Source organism: Catharus ustulatus, chromosome 5 (genome assembly GCF_009819885.2).
Source record: "Catharus ustulatus isolate bCatUst1 chromosome 5, bCatUst1.pri.v2, whole genome shotgun sequence".
Taxonomy (NCBI): domain Eukaryota; kingdom Metazoa; phylum Chordata; class Aves; order Passeriformes; family Turdidae; genus Catharus; species Catharus ustulatus.
The window spans coordinates 9,163,769-9,188,261 of record NC_046225.1 but is presented as its reverse complement, the minus strand read 5'-3'; positions in this window follow the sequence as shown (position 1 = coordinate 9,188,261).

The following is a 24,493-nucleotide window of genomic DNA, read 5'->3' as shown; positions in this document are numbered from 1 at the left end:
GCTGCAGCAGTGAGGTTTTGTAGCTTATGGAGTCATCTTCAAAATCCATCCCCAATACTGGCCCACTCCTGGTGATCATTCATTTGCAGGGGCAGATCCTGGCAATGGTGGAAGAGGAGACAGACTATCCAGCCCTCCTCAGCTGCTTTCCAGAGGGAAAACAAACCAGGTATGCAGCAGCAGTGCTCTGTAGCTGCTGCGTTAGTTCCACACCATTTTTCAAAGAAGGATTTCGAAGTGAGATGAATTACATAGAAGATCAGTTGCTACATGAAAAGAAACAGCTCAGCTGGCTCATGTCCACATCCTCCTCACCATGCAGTTCTTCAGGGAATGCAGGCTTGTAGCTAGTGGATTCACAGTACCCCCTGCTCCAGTGAACTGCACATTACTGGTGTTTCTGTGCTGTGCTCTGCAAGGATTTGTTTCCTTTGTTCTGCAAGGAAAGCCTGAGACCTTGAGGGATGACAGTGTCCATCCCCTTCTTTCTTAGTTGTGCCTTTTCATGCAGAGAAATTGAACTTTTTGGTAGGGGCTTGGGGTAAGGCAGTTTTAACTCAGAGGAAAACAAAAAGTGGAAGGGAAAAGCTCTTTATCATCTAGGACTTGTTATCATGGCCAAAATTGCACATGAGTCTTTGTACTTGGTGTTTTCTCTTGGCTGTCTACAGGCTTTCAAATACATTTAGAGAAAAGGAAACACTTGGCTCAGGGGCTGAGATGGAATTTAGGACAACTGTATAAGTACTCAGACTTAACAAATTAAGCTTTTATCTGGACAAAGGTTGTTAACTCTTTTGGGACATCATTGTTTAGGATTTGATGTACAGTTTTAGCTACATGGCCTGGGTTTTATTTGACTTTCTTTCTGAACAATTTGTTTATGTCAGAGATATTTCCAGCCCAAGTCTAGGTCTGTTACTGGAGTGTAAGGAGTGAATGACACTTCCTGTCCTTCCTCAGCTTTAAACTCAGAATTTTTTAATGATGACCTCCTGTTGCAGCTCCTTCATCCAAGTTTCCTGTTACATTTTTTTCCATGCGCATGTTTTTTCAATTTGGAAGAAGGGTATACTTCAGATTAAGAAATGGAGCAGAAAAACAAATCCCCTTTCTGAAAGAGGGCCTTTTTGAGATAATCCATAAATGGTGTTTTTGGCCACAGACTTGACATGTGGAGGCAACACTTGATTTAAAAGTTGCTGTGGAAAACTAAAATGTCACTACTCTGTCTTTAAAAGGTATTTCTAATTCATTTCCAAGATAGCAACATGGATCATTAGACCCTTGTTTTTGAGAATGCAATGGCAGTTCTGGTCATAGTCTCAACTGATTTAACTGGCTTGAGTGCATGGAGAGTTTGGCTCATTTGGAATCTGGAGAGCTCAGATTGTTTTTTGTTAAAAGAGGGACACTCAGAAATACTTCTCTATGGTTATAGTATAGAAGTATTATGGTTATAAAACCATTGACATCCAAGAGACACATACATATAAAAATATGTAAATTCTTGTGAGAATAGATAAATCTAGCCTTTTTTCCTAGCTCTTGATCTGATAAATACTTATTTTATGTATCTAAACACATAATATTTTCAGAAAAACAACCAGCACAGCTGAGAGGAGTCTTATAAGCACAATGAGCTGTGAACCACACCACACACATCTTTTCCTGCAAAACAGCTTTTTACAGTCGTGTTCTGCTACTGTTTTACAAGGGAAAGGAAGAAAACACAGGCACCCCAGTGCTGGGGAGAAGCAGCAGTGTGAGCCCCATCCCTGCTCCTTGTGCTGGGGCAGTAGGCAGGGTGTGTTTGTGGCCAGTGCTCCTTTCAGCTGCACATAACACGTGTTTTGACCATGGCCTCTGAGAATTGCAGGTGGAATTTAAGGTTAGGTTGAATTAGGAATATGACCTGATCAACTGAGGGCAGCAGTTCCTTAATTTCTAATCTGTCAGGTTTAAACCCACCCTTGGGGCAGATGGGAACCACATTTGAGACAGCTGCATGATGTGCTAAGACCCAGCACTGTGGCCAGCTTGCTTTTGAGGGCTTTTTTGTATGTATGCATGTGCTTTCTAAAAGCTGTTCATTTTCAAAAATCAATATTTTGAAAGACAGAGGAAATCCTGTTAAATATTGACTTTCTCTTTAAATGCCAGATGTTGTGAGCTTTCCATCTGCTGATCACTTCCTAGACAGATGCCTGAAATAAGATTTTAGCCCTTCCTACCTCGAAAAGAGATGTTCCACTTCTCTCCTCCTTTAGCCTTTCTTCCCATTCCTCATACCAAACTCTGAATTTCTGTACTCCTACAGACATAGAGAAATTCCTGTACTCCTACAGGCATACAGAAATAAATAATTTATTTCTACTCTTTCTATTGTTTTACTTTTGCCTGTTAGTACTTGCCAGTCTTCTCAGGCATAGAGATGATATGTTTGGGACATTAACAGAGATAAACTACTCACCACAAAAGAACTAATAGATATGGAAGAACCTGTGAAACTGTGGATCAGGATTTTTACTCTGACCTATGATTTTCAGTGATTTCATTATGATCTCTGAACTGCTGGAAATCAGCTGCAAACTGAATGTTTGTACAGTACTGACAGCAGCTTTTCAGGAGCCTGAAAAGCCTCAGAGATGTAAGGAAGTGTGAATATCAGGTATGGAAATTCATCTCCACGCTCTTGGCTGCTCTTGGTGCTGATCTGTCCCTGGGAATGAGGTCTAGGGGATTTTCCCTTATGTAGTCAGGATCAAAAGGAAAACCTTGGGATCACAGCAGAGGACCATGTTGTGATCTGCAGTCCCATCAGGGCTGGTGTAGAGTGAGTGTTTTCCAAGATGCTTCAGTCCCACCTTTGTCCATCTGGTGGGTCAGGAGGCAGAAGCACCCTTGGGGCTAAGTGAATGATTGAGATTGCAATGCTCTAAAGCACTTAAGTCTCACTTTAGACTGACCTGGCAGATGGCTGTGGCCTGGTTTGGGTAATTTTGTTCTCCCTCAGCAGTGTGTGAAGGCAGACCTGGTTCAGAAGGCATGCAGAGCTATTAATAATGTCTGAGCAGGAAAATCATCCAGAGAGAGAGGAACAGGGAATTGAGCCCATCTTGTCTGGAGTGAGCCAGGTACCAGACCAATTGTGGCCATTAGCTTGGAGTTTTCTAAACCACTCCTGTTGAAATGGCTCCTCTCTCATATGAATAATTGAATATTTGGTGGATTAAGGACAGGACACTTTTAATAGATCCAATGTACTTGAAGGAGAAGAGTAATCTAAAGGATCTGATTTCTCCACCAACTTTTTCTGCAGTGCACATCAAGATCCTTTGTGCTTTTGAGCAGTGAAGTTTAATTAATTCCTTTCTCAGCCTCTTTTTATCTTTTTTTTTTTTTTATATATTTTCATCATAATTTTGAAGGTATTTTTTAAATGGATATTTTCTAGCTTAGTTTCCTCTCCAATCTTAATTGCAATCTCTGAGCACTACATAAATGTAATGTTGGCTATGTGGTGGTAGAGTTAAAATGAGAAACATGTTTAGCTCATGATTTCTGATTGTAGATCTAGTTCTGAGTCAATCAGACCTATATTTAAAAGGCAATTAGAAGTTTTAAAGGATTTTAGGCACTTAAATACCATTTCAAACTATGGGTCCAGTATGCAGATAGATTGGGAGGGAAACAGTATTTGCAAAACTTTAAGATAGCATTCAGAAAGACAAAATAGCCTGGAAACAAAACACACACATGCTATAGGCTGAGTACCAAGTTCATGGTTTTTTGGCCAAAATGTTGCAATGTGTTTAAATTTTGTGTTGGGCTTTTGGCCCATGAACAGACTGTTTCCAGCAGGTCCTGCTGGGAATGCGCTGTAGCTGGGTCTAGAGACAGGAATTCTCTGAGCTTTTCAAACAAGGGAGCTGCATGAATGAATTGCAGCACAACCCACAGTGACCCAGTTAGAGAAGGGTTAATGTTTGCTGGGCCAGACCAGGCTACAGAGGCTGGCCACAGCTCTACATGTAGCTCAACACTGAACTCTGAATGAAGTCAGACAGCATCTGTGATGCAACCTTGCCTGATGGCTCCATTTCAGCTGTTGATGACCAAAATCCTGCTCAATATGGGACATGGGTGAGGTTTGGACTTGAAGAACTGGCAGGTAGAACGAGATTACTCAGTTTCATAGGAGGGCAGTGTTAGGTCTCACATTGCTCTGCTCCAAAATGAAGATTACACCTTTGAAAACTCATCCTGAAAGAATATGGGCTGCACTTTGAAGCACACAGCCTGGCCAGCTGCTGCAGACACACTCCAGCCTCTACTCAGGTGCCAGGCAGGAAGCTGCAAGGAATTTTGCCCCCATGAGACTTTGCTGAAATTAGAAACCACTAGCAAAACCTGCCAGAAAGTTGGCCAGGGATGTGGGGGTTTTTTTGTGACCACATACTTTTGGAAATGAGCTACAGCCATTTCCAAAATTCTTACATTTAGCTCTGCTGGTTAGATTGAGCCCACCTTTTAAAAAACTGCATGAAAATATTAACTGCACTGTCCCTTTATATGCACCTGTAATAAACATACTCATAGGGGCATAGTTCATAGATGCCCCAGTAATTAGTGATATTCAAAATATTTATTTAAAATATTTATTTAAATGCCCATTAATTCTGTTGTTGGGTTTTTATTTATTACTAACTGTGCAGAATTTTGAAAGCTGTTCAGTGCTGTGTGGCATGCTGTGGAGATATGGATGGATTCAGAATTCCACAGGAATGATCTTCAGCTGCTGGGATTTGAAGGGTGAACTAACCTGAGTTAATTTTGCACAGCCCAGGCTGGTTTCTCCTCTGTCTCATAATCCTGACTGCTGTGAAGAAATACCCAGATCCAACCCTTGTGATCTTTCTGCTCCAAAGAGACTTAACAACAAAGCTCCAAATATCTGATAATCCAGGAAGCTTTAGTCTGAGGCAGGACTGTACTGTATGTCTTTGGCTCAGTTTGGGCAGAATTAACATAAGGAAGGGTAAAAGCAGGTCTAGCTGTTGTATCTAAAACTCCCATAGGTCCCTGCATTGGTTCAGATGAGAATGTGAATTATTTTTCTAGCTACCTCCAGGGCTGGCATAATCTGGGAGGTTAACCAGCAAGATGTTGAGAGATGTCGAACAGAATCCAGGTCTCCTATCTGTGTCTTAACTCCCAAATCACCCTTTGAAGGAAAATTCCCAGACCAGTCATTGTAATTTCCAAGCATTAAACTCACTGGTATTTTAATTTTTAAACTTTCATACAGCTGAAGAGCCTTTTCCCTAAGCTCTCTAGATGCTCACACACAAATGTCTTTTCTTATATATTTTTTTTATTTTTCTACCTGAGCCTTCCTTTAACTGGGGTGGTGTGGGGGGGGACTCACAAGAGAGGCTTTATGCTACTTTGCTGTTTTTCAGCATGACAGATGCATTAGAAAGTGTAATGCACTCTAACAAACATGGAAACTTTGCATATTGAATATAGCACATGAAATAATAAAAGAAGAACAGCTGCTGAGAGACAGAAAGGGAAAAAATAGAGATAAAAGTTAACTTGAGTTGTGTTTTATATGAAGAGCTTTGAATTCAGTCAGATTTAAAATTCAACACCAAGTACATTTACAGACATCTGGGAAATCAGGTCACATGCTCTTTGTTAGGGCTGCCACTACTCATATAAACCACAGCACACAGAAATGTAAGCCTGTCACAAGGACAACCCTTTTCTTTCATAAAGTGACAATTTAGCAATTACATTCACACAGTGATAAATGTGGCCAGTGGTAACCAGCAGCAGGATAAAATCAGAAAGGGGCTGTAATGGGGTGCCACCTTTTCCAGAGTTTAAGGCTATCTGACTCTACATGTTCAGTGAATAACATTTGTACCAAATCTGTATTTGTTACATGAATGCTGAAGAAACCTTATGCAGAATTAGGAAAGCACACATATATTGCTGCAGAATATGTAACTGTTAATAATGAAGTGACTTCCAGAGTTAGCCCTTTTAAGTGGGAAGATTTGTGCTCTCCAGCTGCTCCCAGGAAAATTCAGAAGGAATCTGCAGTTTCACAGAGGGATGCTCACCTGCCAGCATAAACTCTCCTCTCCTATTCCCTGCCCTGCTGAAGTTGCATAAAGAGGCTTGTACAAAAATGAGAATCTGCTTTTCCCTCTTTTTTGATCAAGGGTGGTAGACCTCTCTGTGAAAACAGTGTTTAATCTGATGATGGTAGGAAGGTGCTCTCAAAGCTGTTGGAGAAATCTATCCTGAAACCATTCCAGCAGCCACAGCACCTGGAATCCTTTATTCATTTGCAGTATGTAGTATTTCAATCCCTCTGCTTTTTTCTTCCTCTACTCCTCTGCAGTAAGGTCGTACAATCCCTCAAACAAAAGTTTGAGATGTTCTTTGGGTTTGCTCCCTAGGCCATACTGGATATATGCCAGTTTGTATTACCTGATGAAATAAGCCACTATTTTAAAACAGGTATCATATTTCTTTTGGGGGGGGTGGGGTGTGGAGAAGGGGGGAAAAAAGAAAGGAAATATGAAAAAAATCTTATCTAAGCCACCTGTGTTTTAAGTGTTTAATTTCCCATCACATTTTCTTGATGAAGATGAAAAGCCTTAAAAGAAAATAAGACTTTGCAATTAGATGATGATGCATGAAAAGATGTGTCTGGATAATGTGACAGATGATCCTAACCTTCATTAATGTGCTTTAATTGGATTAAGCTCTATGAAAAGCCTTTTCTTCTCTTTCAACACCTTCGGGGCTCTTGGCTGCACGACTTCAATGCACAGAACACCCTGCAAAAGGGCATTCATCCAGCTTCAGAGAGGTGTGCTGTACATCCTAAGTTAACACAAACAGCTTATCTCCAGTGACATGGCCCCTAGGATGCCAGAGGGGTGTGGCCCTCGAGTGATAATTGGGGAGTTACAAGATTTATTGCAGCACTTGGAGCAATAAATCCCTTTACAAACTGAACGGGTTGCTGCACCAGGGCTGGAAACTGTCAGCACAGATATCAGCTATTTTGAATAAAAGCACAGCACAGATACCAGCTATTTTTAATAAAAACACAGCTGATTGATGAAGGGGCAGTCTCACTGCTGCTGTTGGTACTGAGAATGCTGTTCCCTGCCTTGTGTCACAGTTTTCAATGGGAATACCTGGGGAGCAAGGTGTTGCTGAGTGCAAGCCATGCCCATGAAATGATGGACAGGAGCAGAAGAAATATGTGTTTTGCCTTGACAGACTGAGAACACGTTCTGCATCATTCTAGACTCTTTTTTTGTGAATGAAGTTTACTCACACAGCCTTTTTTTTCCCTTTTTTTTTCTGGCCTCTTGCTCCATACTTACTTATTTTTGGCTGCTTTTAAAGACTCAGCACTGTCAAATTCCTCAAAAACGTTCACTGTAGTGGATTTGGGTGCTGCATATGGGCAGTTAGTGGGTGTAGGGAAAAATTAGAGAGAAATAACTAAAACCAGGCTTAGAAGTAGGGGTAGAGTGGGAGAAGGGAGCAATGTGCTGGGAGAAAAAGGGAGGAGAGAAGCTTACAAAAAATGTGTTCCATGTCTCATAAAATACAGCATCTTGTGTTAGCCCATTTTTCTGATCATGGAGTCTTTCTCTTAAATGGTACTTAACCCCCCACCTTCCCCAAACCCAACAAATTGCATGGTTAAGCATTAGTTGATGGATTTGATGCTGGCAGTGGCAGTGGTACATCTAAATTGGAGTTGTCATTGTGCATTTCTGAACATCTGGTCTTTTAAAGGTCAAAAAAGCAGGGTCAGCTGGTCTTGAGTGTTTTTTCAGTATATAGTCTTTTTGTTCTTGAAATACTTTTTTTTTTTCTTTTAAATTTGTTTAACATACTTTATTTGCAGTAATCCTGGAACTATAAATCCATGGGAAGCTATCAACTATATTGCAGCTACAATATTTTGTGCAAAGAATGTTCCCACAGTATGTCTTCAGGGATGTGTCTGGGACAGAGCCAAGAGTTTTTAAATACTTCATATTGATTCATGGCTCTCCAAATATTATTTTAGTCTTCTAGATCACAGAATGTGGCACACTCAAGATTTATTTATTTTTTCCATATTTTAGCAATGCTTTGTCAGAGGTCTTTGTCCTACTTTTAAGATGACTTTAGCAGCTTCCTTTTCTTTTTGCTTTTATTTACCCACATGGCTCTTGAATGGTTGGTTTTTACTTTGGGAATGTTTTGACTCTTGGCCTTCCCCTTAGTATTAGCAAGAGAAAAGGGATTACAATTTTTGTGCTGCTTTCAAAAGCTTAGGTTTGGGCTTTATTTGCTGCTTTGAGACTTAAGTGTGGACAGTAGTAAAGCCAAGCTAGAAACAGGTTTGTTCATCTCCCTTCTCATTCTTTGATGTGATTAAGTCTGTTCCTTGTTGGTTTTCAGCCTGTGGAATTTTGTCTTTTTACTGAAGGAGAAATAAATAATGGTTTAAGGTGACAACTTATTGGGGCCTACATTACTTCCTGATGGACAGGATTTTGTTACAGCCTGGTATCATCCCTGAGCTCCACTGAAGGTGATCTTGGCCAGAAAGGCTGATCCTCACTTAAGAAAAAGGGGACAGAGCAAAATTAAAAACACACAGACAACCCAAAGTTGAATATTTTACATTTACTATCAACCCCCATTCAATCAATCATTCTCCATTTTTTTTTTTTTTTGTGCAAAGACTGTGTTCTCTTGCCACTGACATTTACTAAACCAGTGACCTTGTATAAACTTAATATTTCTGCGTTATTACAACTTTAGAACTGGAACTTACTCTTAGTCATCACAAAACCGAAATAGAACAGCAACTTGTCAACTCTGAGATCCAGACAACTGCTAGAGAAATTATATAAATTGCTTAAAACTGTTTAGGTGGACGTGTTTATGTAGAAAATATTCTGGCCACCTCCATCTTATATCTAGATGTCTACTTTGAGCGATTACACAAGAAAAACACCCATTAAAAAAATAGAAAAAAGCCCTTTAACAAGTCCTTGTTTGCCATAACAAAACCATAAAGGAGCAAACCCCATGTTTTTTTCTCCTCCTTTCTAGGTCACCTTTAGCTAACTTCATGTGGCTTTACTCACTGACCTCAGTGACAGTCTGCTTCAGGCTAAAACAGCTTTCCTCTGCAAGCAGCAAAGTTTTTCATTAATAAATTCTCTAAGGTCAGACATTAGTAAGAAAAAACCCATACATGTTTGTGGCTCTAAGGAAAGCAGTGTTCATCAGCATTTTGGAGTGGTGGCAGCCTGTGCCGCACTGTGGAGTGGTGGTACCTGAACTACAGCCTCACAAAAAGGGCAGGGGGTGAATATTGGCTTAGAATTAACATCTCTTGTACACCTCTAATCGAGGTGAGCATGCCTCCCTGGGATAATGACCTTGCTCTGAGCACTGGTGTTCAGTGTGTCTGTGGCTCATTTGACGGCACTAATGCTGTTCCAAGGCAGCCCAAGCTCAGGCTGCCTCCAAATCCCACCTGCCTTCACAGCAGAAGGTGGAAACTCGTAACCTGTAACTGATGTTCTCTTTCCTTGTCCTTCCTCAGTTCATCTCTGCACATGCAAGATTTTGTTTCCTGGTCATTTAGGTCTGTGTTTACCAAATGTGGGAGAAGAGGGAGTATGCAAAATAATGTAGAACCAAAGAAAAAAATCTTAACCAGCATTTGTAGCAGTGACAGATGCATCTATTTTTTGGTTTATATAATAGAATGGTTCTTTTGGTGCAGGCATAAAATTGGCAACCTAACAAGATCTTAAATTTGTGTAGCTTAGGCTTTTTTGTTTTTGGAGACTCCCTTCCAACACCTGAAATGGATTGATGTTTGGGTGTGAAGACATCCCTAACACAGAATCACAAACTCAAAGGATCAGTTGGTTGAAAAAGAGTCCCAAGACCATTGACCAAACATCACCATATCATCTAGACCACTGCACTAAGTGCCCTGTCCAGTCTTTTCTTAAACACCTCCAGGGATGATGACTCCACCACCTCCCTGGGCGGCCCACCTCAATGTTTAATCACCCTTTCTGTGAAGAAATTCCTCTGGATGTCTGACCTGAACCTCCCCTGGCACCACTTGAGGCCATATCCTCTTGACCTGTCACTTGTTGCCTTTTGTTGCCTTTCTTTTATACCTTTAATTTTTATTTATTTATTTATTTATTTATTAACTAGATCACAAGGTCAGAGAACTACTGAATAGCTTGCGTTGGACAGGACCTTAATGATTGTCTAGTTCCAACACCCTGCCATGGGCAGGGAATCTTCCCACTTAGACCAGGTTGCTCAAAGCCCCATCCAGCCTGGCCTTGAGCACTTCTGTGCATGGACGCCCAAAACTTCTCTCAGCAATGTGTTCCAGTTCCAAAATGAAGGATCTCTGAAGTGTACTCCATTACATGCTGCAAGTCCATGGGATATATATGCAGTACGGGAGTGCCTTCCCTCTAATTTTCTTTAACTGAGCAGACTAAAAGCCTTCATTGCATTAAAACGAATGATAGCAAATTCAGAGTGGCAATATATCCAAAGCCACCATAGAACAAAGGCCCCTTTGGAAACCAAATCTTTAGGAGTTTTTTAGAGGAAGACTGCTGTTGCTAGCTCTCTGAAGTAATGCTTTGGAAAAGAATGGCAGAGAATGTAGGTGATGCTTGCAAGCTTCAAAACTCCCTGTCTTTGTTGAGAGGTAACAAAACCACCTGAATTCTCTGCATCATCCTGGCCTCTCTGCTCCCTAGTTTGGAACCAAACATTTGGTGATTAGTGTGGGCTACATCCTCCAAGCTGGCAGGACAGGAATGCAGTGTGCCAGCTCATCTGCCCTGTTCTTTCTGCCACTTTCAAGGAGCGCCTGTGATGTTGCCCTTGTGCTGGTATTTGAGTAGGCTCAGACTTTTTTTATAGCTCCAAGCAGGAAGGCCATTGGAGCACTCCAAAGAGCTATGAGCCTGAGCCAACTGCAGACAAATTAGGAGCCAAAGAAAAAGAGTTACATCTGCCAGGTCAAGCTGGGTGCAAACCGGCTTTGGAGCTGCTGAGATGGAAGAGGAATTTCAAATTTCACCATGTCGAACTTCTCATGAGAAAACAGCTCTCTCTTCTGTGTCTTCCTCCCGAGTCTGTGTGAGTCAGCCCAAGTGGTATGTGGTTTACAGTACTGAGGAAAAAAATAACAAGAATCCCAAGGAGATAAAGATGCTTATTATAGAGCCCTTGTACTGCTAAGCTGTGTTTTCTCCCCAGGGCAAAATGTTAACAAGTGGCAGCGGTCAGTGTGAATAGCAATTTAAAAGTATTATTCTCTTATCTGAAGAAAGACGTAAAAAAACTGACTTCATCAAAAATCCATTTCCTTTCAAGTATTTTACTGCTACATTATTGATAGTGTTTCTTTTTTAGAGTATCATTTACGCATAAATATCATCTTTCCCTTTCTTCTTAATTAGTCTGTGCCAGCTCAGGGACTTGTCTGAGCTCTGGATACAATCTGTGGAAAGAGCTGGGCATGGAGCTTGGTGATTTGTACCAGAAAACATCACAATGTGTGCTTCAAGTTGATGCACGCTTTATGTGTGCTCTGGATTTTCTCTGCTCACTTTGTCAGCATGTCAGTGACTTGGAGTTTATTATCTCACTCTGGACTTGTGCTGGTGAAGGCTCATTTAAATACAGTTATGGCTCTGAGGAAAGCTGGGAATCAGTGCATCAAAGCCATAAAATCAGACTGACCAGCTCCCCTTTTGTGTGGCCTCTTTCTCTTCCCATGCATCCTACATTTCTGCTAACATAAAGCTGGAAGCCAGATGCAAAACGGGATTTGCTATTTTTGCTGCTCCCCTGGGATAGCACTAATAATTATATAGAGTAAATGGCAAGGACTTTTGCCCTTGCTGTTGTGGGAGTAGGACTGAGCTGTGTGTTCCAGAGGGAGCATCCAAATAGGATCCTGTTCCTTTCCCAGCTTCTGAGTACTTTTATTTCCCCTCTAATGCCACGCCAGCTACTGATAGGATTTTATAAAGCATATAGTTCTGTTGAAATCTTCTAAGAAGTTTTCTGAAGGGAATTTCTCTTTCCCTGAACAATCCCAGAGAAGCCAAATGAAGCCATTTGGTGGGTATAAGAGTCAGTAGGGTGAGGAATGACAAGACTATGTAGAGCTCAAATCTCATTCTAGATATATGTCAACATCTGATTACTGAGGTTCTTAGAAATTCCTCTGCCTGAATTAAGGTGCAAACAAAACCACATGCCAGTGACAATAGTATGGGCTTTATTTGATAGTAAATATGTGAGAGAGAAAGAAATAGAAAATAGGTGGGAGGTTCACTTTCTTTTCCTTGTTTACTTGTTTGTTTCAGGTGATTGAAGAATGAGTTTTCCCTTTATCTAATTTCAGCAGTTTGTCTTCCAAAGTCCCAGTCAGGCATCTTCAGGGAGGCTTCTCTGGTTGTAACTTCTTTATACATGTTTTGTTGTAATGAGCAAAACTTCTTATCAATGTTTGAGGCATGAACTATTTCAGTCTCTGACAATATAAAACACCAGAATGTCAAAAGTTTATTGGAAGATGTAGAGAGAAGTGCCTGCAAAGGTGAATTAGTCCAAATCTTTTTGGCATAATAATAATAAAATTCCATTTAATGCATTTCTTCTAAACATATGTAATGCAATACACATTTTTCTGGACAAAAATACAGCCTTCATATAATTAATGTAAGTACAGACATATGAGCTTGTCTCTGTGGAGCAAAACAACCTGAGTTAAAAGCATTCTTCTTAAACATGCTATTTCTGGAGCTGACCACAATTTTATATGCGGAAGTTTGGAAGTTTTTGCTTCACAGAAACACAGAGTGAGCTCCCATGAGTAGGATACAAGATGGCTGAAGGCATCTTTACTTCAGATTTAACTGAATCTTGCCCACAAACAAAAACACCTATATTAGGTTCTTCTCTTCACGAAGATCATGTTTTTTATGAAATTACAGCAATTATGTCAGTAGAGTTGAAACTAACTTCCAAGCAACTCCTAACAAATTGGTGTCAAAGCTATTTTATCTAAATATGTATAAAGCAACCATTTCATGGATATGAGATTCCTAATAATGAGTTTTAGCAGATTACTCTTTCATTATAACTGGGGGAGGGGAACTGTGAGATGTGGGATGGGGTGGGGCAGGGTGGGTCTGACCCAAAATTGTCCAGAATTCCTCAACAAAAAGAGATCCGTGACTTTGTAGTAATTTCAACTTAAATCTTTGTAAGTTGCCTTTGGTAGGAAGTCTGCAGGTTTTTCTGATTTCTGTCTAAGGATGTGCTTCAGCCTAAAAAATTTGAAGGCTAAATTACTTTATTTTTTTAGTGCTGGTATTACTTTTGTGTTGCTGGAGCTACCTTCAGACTGGTTCTCTGCCTCCAGCAGTGGCTCACTGAACCCACCACAGCTGAATACAGATCACAGTAGTAGCAGGAATATTTTTATTTGAGAGGATGGTATTGAAGGAGGTCAGTGAATAAAACATCCCTAAAAGTAGGGATAAATAAAGGTTTGTTTTATATGTATTTTTTAATAGGTGGAACAATCCTTTAATACCATGTACAGAACTTATGCAGAGCTTGTAAAATAAGTCACTGTGGGCTGCATCAAGAACTGGTCTGTGGACACTACAAATGACCCAAGAAGTCAGGAACAGGCTCTATCCTGTTTCCTACTTGCTTTCTCCTCTACCCTTAGCAGGATTTTGCTCTAAACCGGCTCTACTGTCCCATCCATGACACCCCATGTAAATTCTCAGCCCACCTGCCTCTCTTCTTCTTCCTCTTCCCTTTAGCCACTATTACAAGGGAAAAGGGACCACTTTACATTGTTATCTCTCCTCTTTGCCACAGTTTGCTCTGAGGGCAGGATCAGGATAGAAGAGGAAGTCTGAATTAATTTACTTACCTTTCATCAGTCACAACAGACACTGGATGCAGTCCTGCCTCCCAATCCATATTTCTCCTGTGGCACAGCAACTTGTGTAAGCAAAACTCTTTGTAAGTTGCTCTTGAGATGAGTTTTGAAGGGAAGAATGTGCAATTGTAGGCAGTTCTAGAAAGAAATTATTTTCAGACAGGAATTTCTTCTTTAGACAATAAAGTAAGATCTTTCTTTGCTCCTGTAATTGATTCAAGGTGGCCAGTGTGGGCAGACACTGAAGGGGGAACAATTAGAAATAGTTTTTAGAGTGTGTGAGGTTTACATGTTGAAAATGCAAATCTGAACACAAGCTTGAAAATACAGCTTTCACAGGCAGAATGATGAGAAACTCTTTGAAGAACAGGCTGAAAATTATTGAGGCTTCAAGTACATGCTTCAGCATCTTCCCTATGTCTATTCTGCCATGCTAGCTTCATGCAATGTTATGTTCTTTCAGAATAAAACAAGAGTTTTACAGCAGGGCCCAATTATCTTAACTACAGGCTGACTATACACATCATAAATGTTGCCCATTTCCATTTAGTTAAATTAGTTATTTAAAATAAAATAAAATAAAAAAAGAACCATGGTCTCTGTACTCTGCTTCACCATTTGTTTCTGTTTACTGATATCAGTGGAGCTCAGTTCACATGATCCACCCCAAACAGAGGCCAGTAACATTTGATCAAAGAAGAGAGCTTTGCAGAAATAAAATGCACAATAGAAAAGACTCTGTTGGATAAAGGAATAAAATATTCCTTCTGGAACTAATTGACTTTAGAAAAAACTATTAATTTATGTATTTTAATTTTTTGTTTAATAATACTAAAAATGAGGACAACTGTACTAAGAAGAATGCCTTTTTTCTTTCAGATAAGGGTAACAGAAAATGATCCAACATTTTGGACCTGAGTGACCTTTATCAAAGTCAAAGGCTTCTGGCTACAGTGAGTTATCAAGGCAAAACCTGTAATGCTCTGTCCTGTCCTTGATAAAGGTCACGTGAGACTAAATGTCAAACCATTTTCATCTCTTTACCTTAAGTAAAAACACTATTTTATCTACTAAGCTGTCTTGATTCATTTAGTGTTTTAAGGAATTATTTGGGTCCAGCATGCCTGGGGGAGCTTTTTGTTAGTTTATAGCAGATGAGATGCTGAATTTGGAGCAGGCAGCACCCTGGAGCACCTGCTTTGTGCATTACAGAGTAAAGTCAGGCTGCTTGTCTGCCCCTGTTCAGGACTCACCTTGTTCCTTTAGAAGTCAGGTGAGAACAAAGAAGAAAGCTGCAGGAGAAAGGCGCTCATGGACTACAGGGAGCAGCGTGGCATTAATACACAACAAGGTTTTTGGGGCTCTTGTCTATAAATAGTGATCACCAGAGGCCAGTTTTCTCTCATATATGATTCTCCTCCTGTGCAGGTACAATTCCTCTTGCCAGGTGTAGCCTCCTCTATCACTTGCCCTCACTGGTTTCTTAGGGACTTAACTACAAGCTTCTCTGCAGCTGAGGAACAGAATGTGCTCAGTTTTCCAGCCACTGTTTATCAATAACTGGGTTGCAGATGTCAGGGGTATTGAGATTATATTTTTCTAAAGAATTTCTGATTGTTTAAGTAGAAGTAATGCACATTATTTAGTATTTTCAGTGGCCCTGGACAGGGCAGCTCAGTACCATTTGTTTCCTTGGACTGTCACTTCTTACCTGGGAGAAGGGGCCAACCTTCACATTTTGGGTAGTTGTAGAGGTCCCCCTATGTCTCATTTTCTCCAGGATAAACACTCCCAGGTCCTTCATTCACAAATCCTCAGACTTGTCCTCCAGACCCTTCTGGAGCTCCACTGCCCTTCCTGGACACTCAGGTTCCCTCAGCTCAGGCCAGCAGTGATGGGCACAGCAGGGTCCAGAGTGCTCGACTTTTGACTAGAATCCCAAATTACTGCATCCTCTAAGCTGAAATCCATTCTGTAAGCTGAAAGAAGGCATATATTAGATAATATTATATATTTCATATTTATATTCAATATTAGGAAGAAAATCTTCTCTATGAGGGTGGTGAGGTACTGAAACAGCTTCTCCAAAGAAATTGTGGTTGTCCCCTCCCTGGATGTGTTCAAGGCCAGGCTGGATGGGGCTCTGAGCAATCTGATCCAGAGGAAGGTGCCCCTGCTCCTGGCAGGGGGTTGGAGCCCAAACAATTCCATGATTCTATGGTAGGGATGAAGAGGTCATAACCTCAGAAATCACCAAGATCTGGGTGTTTCCTGGGGTGAACAGTGGAGATGGAACCTTGATAGGATGAGTGTTCCAGCAGCTGCAGATTTGCAGCATCATAGCTATGAAAAGCCAAGAAAAGATTTTGGGGTAGCTCTGCTTGGACCACAGCAGGACCTTGAGAAGCACCTGAGAAAAATCTGAGGCCATGGTTGCCTGCACCAGATAAAACATTCAGCTTCAGAGGAATGGTATGGCAGGAAAAGTGCACCTGCAGAAAGATCAGGAAAGGAAAAAAGTTCTTGCCCAGTTCTTCCTTGTAACCTTCCTGCAGCATTTTGCTGTCAGTGTGGAATCTTGTTTGGGAGATTGTCTAACCCCAAGGCATGGGCCAGCTGAACCACTGGGAGAACACGTGTTGGGTGTGAATATAAAAGGGGATTTTTGGTACATAAAACAGGTCCAGGGCAGTGTTTTATATGATATTAAAGGAAGTTACTATATGACAAGAAACTTGCTCAAAGAAAGAGGGAAAAAGTTTTACAAAAGACCTTTGTGTATCTCCCAGCACAGAACTGTCTCAGGATGCTTTTACAACTGAAAGTTCTTCTGTAATAACCCAAGAGAAAGAACATTGATTCTGCTTCCACTATGTGGTTGAAAACGATTTCAAGGTAATTAAAAATTGCCTTAGATTTTACCATTTGCTTGCACTAGCTCTGGCTGGTTGTCTGAAGTTCACAGGAATGTCTCAAATCCAAATGTACAACCCAATCTTCTGTGTTGTCTGTTCCATACTTCAACAATAAAGCAACAATTACAGGATTGCAAATAACACAATTAGATTTCACTCTATCCTTCCTTGGAAACAGATCAATCATGTACAGATATATTTTCAGTTTCCTGCTTACAGATATGATACCAAAGATGGATCTTCACTGCCATCAAGAATCATATTCACAGAAAAATTACATTACATAAGGATAAGAAAGATAATTTTTTTCCAGGTGTGTGGTCTGCATTTTTAAGGTAAAGTGTCAAAATTAGTTGAATTTCTGGCATCTAAGGATGAGTTTTTTGGAAGATCTAATTGATGAACAGCTTGATTTTTACCAGAGGTGCTGAGTTTTTGTTATTGGTAAGTGAACATAATCAAGTAGTGCTAAATGCTTTTGGAAATTCCACCTGTCCTCCAGTGTAGTCTAGTGTGACTTAAATTATATATTCATTTACTGTGTCCTACTTTCACCATAAGCTAATTTAGTGACTGTTTTTTCACACCTATGCAAGTTTGAGTGGTTTTATTTCCATAAGTATCAACAATAGCTTTAAAATTGTCTTTTATTGTCTTTGTCTCAGTCAAAATATATCGCTTTTTCTCTTACATCTTTTAGGTACTTGATGAATCAGCATTTCCCTCCCCTCACTTCTCCCTATTTAAAGAATGCAATCTCTTTGCTGAATACATTTTGGATCTAACTATTCCTATTTTTCAGAAATGGTTTTATTTTGAGCCTCAGTTCTTCACATAAGTAAAATTAATTACAAAAATACTTCAAATATTAAACACATTACAGGACAAGCCATATTCTTACTGTCTTGAAATATTACATAATACTTCATTAGCATCTGGGACTTCAGTCACAAATTAATTTCTGAAGGTAATGCCTTATTCAGCAAGAATTTACCATTGTCTGACTGGTGTTTTTATGCTGCAACCTCAAAGTGCACTCAGCCTCCCAGAGCCCATCAGCAGGGTTTGGATAATGACCAAAGAACAATGTGTGGTTAGGTAGGATGCCCTGCCAGAGTGGAACAAGGCTGAAGTCTCCACAACAGGATGAATTGGCAGTCAAGTCCATAAAGAATTCTTTAATAATATTATTTTTGGCTGAGTCTCCATGACCTCCCTTTTGTTTTTTTCCTTTTCTATAGTACTCATTTTGGCAGAAGTCAGTGAATTCTTGGTTCCCACAAATTTTCTTAAAGTGCCACATTTAAAAAAAGTTTCAAAAGAATGAGCTGCCTCAGAAAGGATTTAGAGTCTTCATTTTTCTCCAGACATATATTCAAACTCTGAGACAATTAAATATGGATGGAAGAAGAAAGTAACTAGCAGTGCCAATAACATGGAAAAGTATCTTCAGATAATGTGTGATCCTATTCTAAAGGATGCCTGCTATGATTTCTGTCTTAAAGGTAATTTACTTCAATGTGATTTAATTTATTTCTCTCCATCTATTAAAACATATTTATAAAGGAGTATTGTTCAAGAAGGTTAAAGTGTCAGATTTTGTGATTTAAAACAACTCCTGTTGCTAAAATACCTACAGCTGTAATAGCATATATAAAAAAGAGGAAAAATTGTTTCCTAGATGCAGTTTAATATATAGGGAAAAGTAATAGTTTACAGCAAAAAAAAAATTGGTGATTCTATTAGATTTTTGCTTTCTGTTATGTATAGAAAACTTTCACTCATTTATGTAACCCAGAGGAATGTAGTAGATAAAGAAATTAAGACTTCACCAAGAATAGTTTGTTTTTTTTTCTTTTCTGTTGAAAACCATTAAAAAAAAAATCTTGAAATGTTAACAGTATAATTTGGCAAGGGAACAGTACACAGGTGAACTCTACATCTGATTCAGTATTTTTAAGCATTAATTACACACATCAATAACTTCTTCTAGACTTGTTAATGTCACTCCCACAGTAACACCTAACATGGCCTTAAGTGAATGGTTGTTGCAAGGTAAAAAAATTCATTCACATTTAATGATTTTGGGAAGTTTCTCCTTTTTTAAACTTCACAGAACCTTTAGACATCAAAGATTAAGACTGTTATGGGCTGGTTCTCATTAATGACTAATCAAATGCCTGTTCCTGAATGTGTTATCTGCTGTTGGTATAAGGCACAGCAGTAATAATCCTTTTGGTGTTTTCAGACAGTATCTGAACTGGAAAAGTGTACTAAAAATAATCTGAAATTAAAAAAAAAATCATTATTAACTGCCTACTTTTAGGCTGTGGGACAGACATTGATTTTTATAACAACTTACCAGTTATTTAAATGTATGGTCCATTTATGACTAGACCTGGAAATACTAATGGCCTTTAAAAATGTAATATTCTGCCATAGATTTTAAGCAGAGCATCTCATTTTAAATAGTCCCTAAAGAGCCACTCATTTTAATGTGTGCAAAAAGTAATTAAAAATTCAAGGCAAAGATATGTCAGATTTATGTGTTTGCATCAGATTTAAATTGTCTAAAATGCCAAGAACCACAAAACTGTATCCTAGAAGTGTCAATTCAACTAATTAATTTCTCTGAGCTACAGGTGCAATGTGGAAATATATTTCTTAAGATTACAGGCAATGCAGAAAATTTTGTTTGGTTTCTTAAAAACCAGGACTCTTATCACCCTGTGGAGATATAAGCTTCATAAATATTATTTTTCTTAGGCACTGCAATAAACTGGCAAAGACCTCCTTTTTTTACTGTGTGTCTAGCAATATCCATTTGTTGCTTTACACCTTAGCAATAATTGCATTCAAGGGTGTCAAAGCATTGTTCTACAGAATTGAAATTGCTTGATAAACATTTCTTTGTGATTTATTTGGGTGATTCTGCTAATAAAAGTGGGAAATAAAAATGTTTTATTTTGTTTTATAGCCTTAAATTAGAATTATTAAATGTTAAATCAGGGGAAAAATGGGCAGTAGTAGGTGCTAATTTCCAGTCAGCTGGAACTTCTCCAGTTAACCAGGATTGCAAGTTGTTTTGTCAGCTCCCTCATTATTTTGGGGAGACTTGTGTGTATTTAATTGGCACAGCAGGTCCCTGGCCACTTCTGCTTGCGCTGATGTATTGGACAAGAGGACCTCATGAGTCCTATCCATTTTCAGTGATTCTGTGACACATTATTGGTAGCCAATAAACATGACCCTTTCCTGCAGGACAAGGACCTCAGAACCTCTTTAGCTGACCATATCTAAGCTCTTATACCAGTGCACGTTGATTTCCAAAATCCAAATCCAATTCTGAGCCCATTATTTTAGTTAGTTCCTGCTGCATTGTTGGTGCTTTTAAAATACTGCCATGTCTGATATTCCACAAGATCACACAATAATATACTATTTAACGAGCCACCAAAGTAGGTGTGGAGTTGAGAAAGACCAAATTTGGATGTGTGGGTTAGCAGATCCAAGGGCTGCTCTGCTCTTGGCTTGGTTAGGGCTGTGCTGGCACTGAAAGCTTGGAAAGGTCATTCATCTTCCCTGAGAAAACTAAAAGTAGAAAAGAAGACCTGTGATTTGAGACCTACCTGAATCTGTGCCTAGCAAACGTCACAACTCTGTGTTTGTGAGTGCTGGACCAGGGGATCAGAAAGAATTTGTTTGGTTTGCAGGAACAGGGAATGATGGATGAGGAAAAATTGAAAAGGTGTCCAATATTTGTCAATCATTCTGGAAACAACCCAAAAATAAAAAAAACAACAACGATAACAACGATAACAAAAATTCAACCCCAACCATTCCCAGAAAAAAAAAGAAACAAACAAAGCCCCAACTTTTTATCTTGGCTGTTTTTTTTTTTACTTTTGTTTTTTTGGTTTCCATACTCTACTGCGAGCACTTTACTCAGAATCTTGCTGTTAGAACATTATTATTTCTTTTTCTACTTAGCCTATAACTCCTTTTGCTCAAGCCACTTATTCTCTCCATGGTATCAGCTATCTTGTGGCACACAAGTGCTGTGTGTTGAATGCTGTCTGTCTCAACCTTACTCAGAAAAAGTGGAACTTTATCTGAAGAGTGAAGAGGGTTTTGAAACCACATCCTTTGGACTCAATCTCTTAAGGGATTCTGAATCCCAGCAAGTCTTTCTGAAATAAAACTTCCACTGATTTCAACAAAAGTTTTCATTTCTTATGTGCCTTATACAATTCAAATCTGCCAAATTAGCTACAGCCATATACTATTATCTGACATTATAGGAAGCACTTGAATATATTATATTCTTTTTACAAGAATTTATTGAATGTTTAATTTTGTTAAAGAAGCAAGAGGATTATTGGGGTTTTTGATTTACAATTTAAATTGCTGGAGTGATTCCTGCATTTCTAAATCACCTTCCAAAGAGAGACAGAAGCATATTGAAGTGAAAAAGAGTGCAGCAGGTGAGGCTTCAACTTGATGTGCAATTTCAGTTCCAGCTGCCCTGAGGTCTCTAAGGCTTAACACAATTTGGAGAAATCATGTAAATACATGTGTTTATATATATATATATGGGTTTTTTTTTTCATTTGTGACATAGAGCATACTGTATGGTGCAAGGAAATCAATACACAGATTTTAGTAAAGTGTCAGTGGACCTAACAGGATTGTAAGTAAATTAATGCCTGTAAGGGGTTGTTAATTGCTAAACAGGGCCTCTGCTAGTGTTGGCATCAAGCCTTATTAATGTGCATGGTTTAAGCACTGTGCATTTGCAGCAGAGAAAATTTTTTAGAGTCTTTTAATTTTCTGGCATGAGGCTTCCTAATTAAAGGCATGAGAAAGCCATGACCATATAGATTACAATTTGAAAATTCATTTGATTTTCCTTTGGCAGAACTGTAGCACAACTCTGTAAACTACCTTAGTGGAAACACAAGTAGAAACCAGGGCACTTCTCAAATAACAACATGCCTCAGCTCAGCTTTTCTCCATTTCCCTGTGCCCAGACTGTACTTTGAGAGATAACTGTGACAAGCATGTTCCTGTGTGTAGAAGTGCAGGTCTGAGAGTTTGTGGAGAATTATGCTTCACAATCTAAGTGTTCAAGTCATTAAGGGAGGAAAAGTGGCTTTTGTTATAATTTCAGTTTTCCTTGCATTAATTCTTGCGGGCTGGCAATGTTGTGCTGAGAAATATCTCTCACCACCAGCTCACGAGCTGCTCAGCACTTCCCATTTCAGAGCACCTTTAGACTACATTTTCACACTTCTCCCAGAGTTCAGCTTGTTCTGGGGTTTGAGGCCCCAATATGAGAGGGTGGAAGCTGCTAGACAGACAGGAAATCAAGAAATAGTGTTGGCTTTTGTGAAAAAGCAAAGTGTGTAAGAGCAAAACCACAAGTAGGGACTCAAAGTGCCCTGCTGTCTATATCCCTAAGTGAAAGGTGCAGAAAAAAATCTGACACCTGACCATATGCTGTACAAGCTTACACAGGGGTGCAGATTAATTCTGAGCAATTCCAGAATCAGGGGGCAGAATTGGTGCCCTGTTCCTGGGCAAGCTGAGAAAAGCAGGTGTGTCAGCACAGTGAGATGGCTTTCTTGCCATGGCTCCAACTTTTCTACCTATTACATACATCTTACTCCTTAGGTTAGAGCTGGGTCACCATACTGATGTATAGAAATCCTTGCCTGGCTGTGATAGATTCACAGAAAACACATATTCTGTCTTTGTCCTAGGTCAATGCTTTTCCATGAGCAGGTTTAGCAGACATCTGGCATCCACAGAAGTACTGTTCTTTGAAATTAGATCATTGTCAGCAGACAAATGTACGTGCCAGGGGACATTGGTTTGATCCTAAATTATCTGTTTAATTAATAATTTAACTAATAACAGACACAAATATCAGGAACTTCTTCACCACTTGAAATACTTTACAGATCAGGCCTTTCCTTATCCCTGGAGCAGAAATAATCTATTCTATTTGCTGTTCTTCTGAGACTTCTCCACAGGAAATTTTTGCATCAGGTTTCTTTGAGGAAGCCTTGTTAATAGACCTAAGTAAGAATGCATTTCCCTTTACAATGTTTCTGAAAAGGCCTTTCAGACTCTCAAGAACTGTTTCAATTGTAAGTCTGTACATGCTTCTCTTCAATGAGGAATTCACATTTCAAACATATTTCTGAGAGGAAATAGGGTCTGTCTTATCCCAGGAGGTCAATGGACAGAAGTATCTATGTCGACCAAATTGCTCCTAAAGCTTACTTGATGACAGAGAAGGAATGCCTTTCTATTGAAAGCCTTTGAATATCTTCACAACTGTCTCTTCAGTCACCAGTCAGAACTGATGACTCTTTGAGACATCTGACATCCTGGGAAAATGCCACTATCTGAAATAAAATATGGTACTTAGCCCTCAGCCCTGTTCCTTCAGAAGCAGAATACTGCATTTCCATTTCTTTAGCGGGGAAGAATTTGACATTTGCTGTATGGGTCTGAAGACCCTTGCTCACTTGGATATGAATGTCTAAGGATGCACAAACTCAAGAATGGCCCAGCACAGAAAAGAACTCAGGACAGAAATTATCAGGGTGGATTTAGGTCTTCCTTAATGCAATACTTCCCAATTATGCATATTTCATTTGCTGATAATAATCAAGGAAAAGCAAGAAACAAAGAAAAGGGAAGAATTTTCAGAAAGGAGCTGCTCTTACAAAGACAGGACAGCACTTCTCCATGGCTGGACACCTAATGTAATGAACCTTACCTACTTTCAAGCATATTTTCATAATTATATTCGAGATGGAGGAATTGGGTTTTGCAGTTTTCTTGTCAGGGACTTTTTAAACTTCTTTTGTGCTCTCAGAGGCTTTGACTTTCTTAAACTTGAAAGACTTTCCATTTTTTTTTACACTTTTATTTCTTTTTTTCTCTTATTCCTTATGCATTTCTTCTTTTTTTTTTTTTTTTCCCCTTTGCTTCTCAACTTTAGCTGCAATTCTGATTTCTTTCTTTCTTTTTCTTCTCGGTTCTTAATTGCTGCTTTTGTAAAGCTGAAGTGAAAAAGGGGCTTAAATATTCTTTCCAAAGCAATAGCAGACAGCAACTGCAAAATCTCTGAACACCTACCAAGGGCTTATGGAAAGAAGTTTTGAGTATTTTTTTTTCCTTTTCTTTACTTTTAACTGCTCTTTAAACAATCTGAGAGTGCATAGTTTGTTCCTGGGCAAAATATCTTGAACTGAATTTGGTCAGGGCTGTTAGAAGGCACTGCCAGGACTATGTGATGCAATAACACACAAACAATTAGTGAATCTCCATGTATACCATTGGAAAAAAGGATAATTACATGAATAGTATAAGTTTATTTATAAAACTTCCATAGTTCTAAAGTGTTTTAACTCTATATCTTCTATTTTAAGGGTTTAAAGTAATATGGAAATAATAGCAGAGAGATAAAAGGTGCTAATATTAATATTTTAAGGTT